General features: G+C 44.7%; 1 protein-coding gene across 3 annotated transcripts in view; it reads right to left on the bottom strand.

Annotated features, from left to right (window-relative positions):
* The window catches only part of SMOC1 (SPARC related modular calcium binding 1), a 166,714-nt gene that overhangs the window by 129,324 nt on the left and 28,259 nt on the right, over positions 1 to 9,131 (bottom strand). The window lies entirely within an intron of this gene.

Raw genomic sequence — 9,131 nt, 5'->3', positions numbered from 1 at the left:
GGCACTCTAGGGCGGCGCGGGCGTGGGGCGGGCGGCGCGGGCGTGGGGCGGGCGGCGGTACCTGGAGCCCTCGGTGGCAGCTGGAGATCCCGGCGGCACCTGGAGCCCGCGGCGGCCGGGCGTGTGTGCCGGGGCCGGGGGGTACGGCCGGCACTCCCCGCGGGGCTGCCGCGCTGCGCCGCCTGCCCCAAAGCCATGCAGGGCACAGCCGGCCCCAGCCCCGGGCGGGGCAGTGACAGCTGAGCCGGGCAGGCGAGCAGTAAATTGGGCGCAGGAAACCACCGTAGGGTCCCCTCGCCACCGGGCGGGCGGTGCGGGCGTGGGGCGGGCGGCGGCACCTGGAGCCCTCGGTGGCAGCTGGAGATCCCGGCGGCACCTGGAGCCCGCGGCGGCCGGGCGTGTGTGCCGGGGCCGGGGGGTACGGCCGGCACTCCCCGCGGGGCTGCGCCGCCCGCCCCAAAGCCATGCAGGGCATAGCCGGCCCCAGCCCCGGGCGGGGCAGTGACAGCTGAGCCGGGCAGGCGAGCAGTAAATTGGGCGCAGGAAACCACCGTAGGGTCCACAAACCGCGTTCATTTGGTCCTGGCTCTGGGGCCAAGGCTGCTGTAGGAGCAAGCTCCTGTCTAAGGGAGGGCAGATGCTCGTGTCACCTCCGTGCCGAGGCAGGGCTGAGCTACAGCCACAGCCTGCCTCTCCCTGGAGATCTTCTTCTGCCTTCCCAGCTGCACAGGTAGCCCCGGCACCCAGTGCTTTGTATTGCCCAGCAAATCCTTCAGATCTCATACAGGTGATGTGTTCAGGGTCTTTGGTAATACATGCCTTGCATCTGGGGAAAATATCCCAAGTCCAGGTTTGGTACCACTTGAGATGACAAGCCCTTAGAGACTGCACGTGGGTCCCAGTTCGTCCAAGCACCAGGCACTCAATAATGGGAAGTCTGGGTAGAAAGTGAGCATCATCATACAAGTTAGTGCAGCCATGGAGCAGAAGCAGGAGAAGAGGGGGAAAATGGAGATACATCTACCAGCAAGGCCCAGTATCTACAGGCATGTCTAAAGAGGGAGCAGTACCATGGCATTGTAATGGCAGTAAGCTGTAGAGCCTGAGCACTGGAGACAGCGAGTAATGCCAAGCCAACCTGACAGAGAGACTGAGCAGTGGAGAGATCCTGTGAACTAGCCTGGCTTGCATTTACATCAAGTCCTTAATTTTCAAATTACTGGCTTGAGTTTGATGGAGGGCAGGGCAGAGGCCCAACATACTGCAGAGTAATATACATGGGAGGTCATTGCTCTACATGTAATAGTGATAATAACCTTTACATAGGACTGGTTTGTGGTGCTTTTATGGAAACACACAAAACATGACATTTTTTCACACAGTGTATTACCTTTCTTTACTCAGTGACCTTACAAGAGGCAATACTCACACTTGCAAAAATTCCCTGGAGTGTATCCGCTAGGTATGGGGAGGGGCTGCTACACCCACACAAAGAACCTTGTTACACAGTAGAAGTCATGTAATTCTGGCATCTTATCAGAGCAAAGCAGAGTGGTTAGGTATAGCGGTTGCTTTAATCTTCCTTTTCTTAAAAAAAAAATTAAAAAAAATTAAAAATGCCAATATGTAACATTTTGTCATTGGCCTAGACAGGATAAGCCATTTGTTACTCACATGGAGCTCTGCCAGTATTCATTATTGTTGGCTTACAGATTTCTCTGGGACTCCAAAAACAGCACCCCATACAAGCCTACCTTAGTGCTAACCCTCACCACTCTGCCAGCCTGGTTCTAAGCTTTGCCAGCTCTTCTCTAGTATGGCCTGTGGTATCCTCTGATTTTCCATTTCAAAGCCTGTCTGATCCACACCTGAACATATGCCATTCCACATGACACAAGCAGAGAGACCTTGAAAGGAAGAGGAGGGGAAGAGCTGGGAGATCTGAATATGAATGTCCTTGTGGATATCAGGATCAGCTTGGTTGAGGTTGGGCAAGTTATGCTTGTGCACACCTGAATCTGTGAAAAGACAGGCAGAATCTAGTACGGTTTTGTTGAGGCAGTGATCCCGCCACTGAAGTACCACATCACCTCATACTTAAGTCTTGATTAAATTCCAGTCCAGATAACAATATTACACTTGCCTACATTCTCCTCTCCAATTTCGTAGGGGGATTTTTGCATCTGACCTATTTCGTGTTTTGCCTTCATGTGTTCTTTATCACTTGTACTTGAAACATGAATACCTTTCTTTGGTGTATTTTTCACACACAAACACAAGGATATCAGGATCTCTATGCTAGATGTTTGTTACCACCATGCAAAAGTAATTGTTTTCTTAATCCCTAACAGAGAATACCAGCTACACTGGAAACCTATACACCAGTGCCTATGAGGCTCTGACACCAGCAGCACCTTAACACCAAGTAAAAGTTCCAGAGAGGGTCAGAAATTCCCAAATACAGAAACCCCTTCATTGTCAAAGCCTTGTTCATAGCCTTGCCACATGTACTCCCAGCCATGGCCAGGTATTTCTCTGTAGCGAGAAATATTTCCCTTGTGGACAGTAACTGCCTTAGTGCAGAAGAGACTTCATAGCCTGGCCTATGTATCACCACTAAATCTTACTGAGCTGTTCTGACCCCAAAAATTTCAGCAAGTCACCATTCAGGAGACTGGAGGGATATCTAAGCTCTGTTTAAAGACACCATTAAGACAGAAAATACACGAGTCTTTCCCAGTGGTCACTTTCACCATTGAAAATGTGTGCCTAACTCTTTGGCACACTGTGCCCGGCACTCTAGTTTGTATAGGTGCACTTTACTGGTGTGTCATCAAAGAAAACTCTAGGTAAATAGAATAAACTAGAGAAACAGAAAGCTTTGGGCCATTAAATTGTCTGTTGTTTGTCTCAGGTTGCTGGCAAGTATGAAGTGCCTGCACTGGGCATCATTGGCATTGCAGAGATGCTGATGAGCCAAGAGAAGGCCATTGACCAAACATAAGAGGAATTGGACACCTAATCTTCTCACTTGAACTCTTCTGAGAAACCCTGCCATCACTCAGAATGCCAAATACTGCTGGCACAGAGCCACTTCAATCAGTGATGTCTCACTAGCAAACTTGGCCAGAGTCTGTAACTAAAAACCACAAAGAGAGAGGGACACAGACCTGGAAGAGAAGTTGTTCTTCATGTCCAGGCATTTGTACACCAGGCCCAACACATGGATCCTTCAGAGGAAGATGTAAGTTGAGCCATAATGAATTCAGCTATGCAATGCTGGTAAGGTAGCACTGAAACTGGTACCGCTGGGGCTTGTTGTGTACATGAGATGCAGCCTACGACCTGCACCTCTGAGGACTTAGCCCAGCCTGTGCCCGTCTGTGTCGATGATTAATATCTCGTTGCTATGGTGCTTGCATATCACATGCATCACCACAAACTCATGGCACAGGACGTGTATATTGGTGGTCTTGACAGCTGCTCAGGGAGAACTGTTTGATTGCTTTGATTATTTGCCTCTGCTTTTACTTGTCTTGTCCTCAAACAAGTTTCAGAAGATCACTGTCCTCTTTTAAACAGTATTGGCACTCAGAACCATCATGTGATTTATCTGCCTCGGCTTCCATCAGGGCACAAATCCCCTCTTGCACATGTTTAGTAGAAACGATTATTCAACTTTCAATAGAGAATAATCTGCAAATTCAGATTATTCTGAAAAATCCAAATATGATGTAATTGCTTTTAGGGACTAATTTACTGTTAGAGGTTCTTTTTTAAGTAAGTAGATGCTACAATCACTCCTGCGAGAGGTTTAGATGTCACTTGTCACAATTTTAAAAAGAGGTAGAGAAGAATGTAGGAAATTTGCTGTATAATTTGTTTTTGTGGGTTGTAACAATACAAAATTTAGAGCTTTTTGGGGGTGGTTTTTTTGTTTTTGGGTTTGTTTGGGTTTATACAAAATTTAGAGCTTTTTTTTGTTTGTTTGTTTGGGGGTGTTTTTTGTTTGTTTTTGGGTTTGTTTGGGTTGTTGGGGTTTTTTTTGTAACTTTGTGCCCATTGAATCATTTGGACAATTTTAATCAGAGAATCATCCATTGCTGCCAGGTCTTAATTGCTGAGAACCTGCAGTAGCAGAAGAACCTTTTCTACTATGCTGACACCTGCAAATCTCCATATAGAGGCAAGTTTGGGGCAGTCCAGAGAAAAGGCTGAAAAGCCACAGCTGAGCACATTCATGACCCTATGAAGAACAGCAACCACAGAAAGAGAGAATCTGTTCAGTCACCCTAAAATGAGGTGGAATACAATTTCCCCAGCTTTCCAGGCATAAGTAGAGTTAGTGGAGTGTGGGGAGGACTAAGTTTGACTCATTGATTATGAGGGTGGAAATCAGACATCATTGGGTTCAAAAAGTTTCAAATCACAGCATACAGCAATTTTACAGTGTCTCCCACTGTCAACACAGCTTTTTACTACATCTGACATTCTACTGCATTCCTTTCTTTTTTGTTTTCATAATAATACTGGTGTATGGCAAACAACCTCTTCCCATGATGGAAGAACAGTCACTTGCTGCTACTGCAAAGTACTCACACTTGTTCAGAAGCAGAGATGCATTGCTTTGGGGTGTTCATGTTTTGGGGTGTATTTGCTGGATTATGTAAAAAAAAGAGAGTCTCAGAGTTTCATGGAAGCTAATTATATGTATGTATATATATATATATATGCTTGAATGAAACAGAAACCCTGTTAGTAAAAAATAAGTGTCTTATTGGGCTTTTCATCCTGGAAGCTCTTTGTAGAATATTCACTTATACTTGAACAAAAAGCTTTGTCAAAAGTATTACAGGATTTCAAACCTTTTCCCATGAAATCCATTCAGAGTCTGCCACTTCATTCATTATACTTCATAGAGAAATTCTGTTCAGATTTTTTCTCTAGAAGGTATATTAAATTGTATTGGTCCTGGCTGCACTACTTCGGCTTCCTAAAGAGTTGCTAGTAGTCCTGATTAGTTCCCACCATGCCAGACCCTCACCTCTCACTAGTGCCCATCCATCTGATCCTAATACCCCAGGCATACCTTCATGCACCTATATTATTCAATCATGGAAAGAGACTGTTGGCCATACCCCAGTATTATTGTGAAAACAGAACAAAATGAAGCCAAAAAGAGAGGAATACAGTAAAGTGCAAGATGTAGTAAAGAGGCAGTACTGCTCATTTGATCTTCAGTATGTTTTTTCATGGTATTTCAGTACATACCTATTTTTAAGGGTGGAATCACTACAATGACATAGCTGAAGTTAGTCTGTAATCTGCCAGCTCTTTGAAAACAAGGATATTCTCATTGTTTGGCCTTTTTACTCTTACTTGTGTTTTGCAAATTATAGGGTATAATGCTAAAAATCAATATGAGGCCCACTGCAGTGGTGGTGAATGATGGGTATATATGTGGCACTGGAAAATTAAATGACTCTTCCAAATATCTATCTAATAGATTTCTAATGTAAATTGTGCACTCCTTTGAATTCTGTAAAGCAAATATAATATCACTCCAGGCTCTAAACAGAATGCCAATCGACCATATCTTTAACCTTTAGAATCTTTAAAAGTACTTAGTGACTTGCCAATTTTTTTTTTTATTTTGTCAGTCAACTATGATTTTGAAGTTGGGTTGGACTCCATATGGACTCCAGAAAAGAGATCTGTTCCAACCTCATTTATCAATCTTATCAAGGCAAGGATTCCTTCTGCTCATCCTGTCTACCTGGGTGGGATAGATGGAAAGTGGGTGGGGAAAAAACAACCTCTGCACTGAAATTTTGAGGACTTGGTACTCTGGGCTGCAAATGCGAAGGAGAGCAGCTAGTGAATCCCCCATACATGAGAACTCTATGCCCATGCCGAGTGGGCTCACCATCAGAAGTGCAAAAGAAGTGTGTGTGGGAATCAGGCCAGGGCTCATGGGAGGCAGGGTCTCTTGCCTGACCTCCCTTCCATGTGATCATCCACCAGCACAGACAACAACAAAAAGGAGAGGCAAGCAACTGAGGACCAGACTCTGTGAGTTCAGAAAGTTATGATATTGGGACTATATTTTGTTGCTTGAGCACATTTACCTTGCCTCACAGAAACGCTCAGACGAATGCAATGAAGTATTTTGTCTCATGGGTTTAGCACCCCCCTCATCTGCCTCTCTCCATTAGCAGTCCATATCTTCAGGAAACTCAGAATCAGATTTATGTTCTAAATGGCATGAAACAGCTTGGAAATATATTCCAGCAAAGAAATCCTGATATCAAATTAGGCACTCTTTGTCTTCTCAGCTGTAGAGGCAAAATGGTGACAAAATAGCAGAATACATTCTAAGTTGCCTTGATCCCTCAATATTTCACCAGGGCCAAGAGTAACACTTGTTATCAGGCAAGGAAAGTTTGTTTTTTCTTCCCTACCAGTTTCTTAGCACTGATTTAAGTTTCACACTGACACCAGCAAAACGGCACTTAAATCACAGCCCTGAGAACCAGCTACATGTATCCAAAGCTGAGCAGAGTTCAAACCTCAGCCCTGTGCTGATACAGAGTCTTTTCTGTTTTAAATTGCCCACCCACTCACTATTCCCAGCTGCCGAGCCACATAACGTTCAAAGACCACACACAAGGTGCAAGAGCAATAGGGGCCTGTTGAAAATTAAAGTGCAACAGCTTAGTCAAGAGGCTAGACTCCAGCATTGCTGCCTAGAAAATGGGGGCAAGGAATGAGACGGAAGGGCAGACAGGACCGTGGGAGATCAGTACAGAAAGTGATGGGAATCTACACTGGAGTCTGTTTTGCAGAAATCCCCTATCCTCAGCTCAACAGATAACAGAGACACACAGAGCTTCCTATATGAACACAGGAGAGAATCATCTCAGAAAAAAAGCTGCTGCTTTCCAGAAGCTAGATGAGATACTAGGATCCTGGGGTTTGTTCTCAGCTTGGCTGCAAGCTGGTCAAAACCCCCCCCTGCCTTATTTCCCCTTCTTGAGCGAGTGTAAAGAAGTATAAGACATGTTTGCTATGTCCCAATCCCCCCAATAGACAACAAAACTGTCAAAGAGCTCTGGTTTCTTCTCTTCAGTGCTGCTGATGAAGTGACCTTGCTCTGAAATGTACTCATTTGAATGCTATATAGTAGTGTCACTATTTCTCTTCATCCCGTTGTAAGAGCACATTGCTACTGGAAGCTACAGAGTGTTTCATTATCACTCAGTAGTGGCACAAGGGCAGAAGTGGGTCAGCATCATCACACATCACAGTGCAACACACCCCTTTTTAGAAAAGAGTGTGGTCCTCCTAGTGACTCCAGGCTAGTACTCACAGGGTCTGAGGCAAACTGGTAAAAAGAGACCATATCCTGAACCTATCTGCTCATATGGCCAAGTCTGCAAAGAGTTTTGCACAAGAGACTGTTCACCTCAAAATGTTTTAAAAACATTCTTAGGTTTTGTACTGTTGCTTCTATACATATGAATATGTCTTCATACATCAAGATTTTGTGCTTCGTCACTAACCAATGCTAAATGCTTAAAGGCTGAGTCAAGCTGTACTCTAAGTATGGGCTGTTTAATCCATCACTAAATGAAACAGCTTCGCTGCTGAGACAAGGCAATGTTGTACCAGCACACAGCACAGCCCAGCAGTCAGAACAAGAAACAACCAAGCTGGTTTCTAGCGAAGTGCTCAGCGTGTTTGAAGAGGCAGACTGCCAGCACTCTATGGTGTCAGCTAAGAAGAGAAGAAAGGAGGAAAGATGAAACACAACATGCCGTGAACTTTCTCACTGCAACTCTGATTACTACTAGCAAAAGAAAGCAAGTCAAGGAGGCACTGGAAGGAAAGACTCAGTGAAGTACCCCATACCAAGTACTCTGAGATGGTGGTTTGAACCCAGAACCACATAGCGTAGCTAGCATGTGTTCCCGTAATGATCTAAAACAGAAGCACAGATACAAAAGTGCTTGCAGCACTGTCAGACTCCTACCTGTGATCCCAGGTTTGGGCTTCAGAACACGCACAACAATAAACAGAAAGATACCAAGACTGGAATTTTGGTAGTTAACTCTATTTTCCATTAATTTCACCACCTTCTCAAAAAAATGGGAAATATTAAATAAAATATGGGTATACATGCACACCGTTTTGATCTTTTTATTCTTGTCAGAAACTCAGTGCAGAATAAAACCTTCCAGCACGCAATTGGTTGCATCCAGCTTTTTGAAATATCCCACTGTGATACATATCAACCTTTTCCTTTTGATTGATAGACTTTGCTAGGGAAACACAGCAGAACAGATGTGTGTGCATGGGTGCCATCAAATTAATTTTAACGCTCTTTTTTTCCTGCTCCCCCCTCCCACCCACATGCTTATAAAGTTATTCTGAAAGACATGAGAACTCTAAATAATGGGGGGAGGGAAAGTGGGGATTAAAGCACATCTGAAGAAAGTAGTATAAAATTGCACTGAAAGCAAAAAATCCTCCCACCATAACCTACCCTTGTCCACCCCTGTGTCAACAAATATGCAACCAATTAATGTAATTGCAGAGTTATTTATGGTGCACAGGAAAGTGTAGTCAGGACCCTGAGAAACAAGGTTGTAGGGATAGGAACGCCTGGGTTTCCCCCTCACCCCCTCCTTTGCAGATGTTTAAGTTGACTTGTGGTGTCCATGTGTCTCATAACCAACAGCCTGTCTACTTTGCAGGTGTTGCTTGCTGTATGGGGGTGGGTAAAGTGGATGAAAGGAGACCTGGAAAAAAGTTGGCGTCTTCTGATTTCAAACTGTGACCAAAAGATATTGGTTGGGTTTAGATATTCCCCCACCTACTCCCACCAGCTTTGCAGGCTACAAAAGCCCCATACTTAATCCCTTCAGATGACCCTTCCGACAGCAGCAACAACATTTGAACAACAGAGGGAAAAAAATTTCTTAGCTCCATGATTTGATTGTTCAGGGTGACAGTTTTGTTACTGTTCAGTGCCCTGCACAAGAGAGGTTTTAATTAGAGCTATTGAGTGGTTTGAATTGGCACAATTAGGGTCAGCATTAATGATTGCTGCATGTGTTCTTTTGAACAGT

Source organism: Passer montanus, unplaced genomic scaffold, assembly GCF_014805655.1.
Source record: "Passer montanus isolate IOZ18808 unplaced genomic scaffold, ASM1480565v1 scaffold18, whole genome shotgun sequence".
In the NCBI taxonomy this organism is placed as follows: domain Eukaryota; kingdom Metazoa; phylum Chordata; class Aves; order Passeriformes; family Passeridae; genus Passer; species Passer montanus.
The sequence above is the reverse complement of the archived record's forward strand: the minus strand, read 5'-3'. Positions and strand labels throughout refer to the sequence as shown.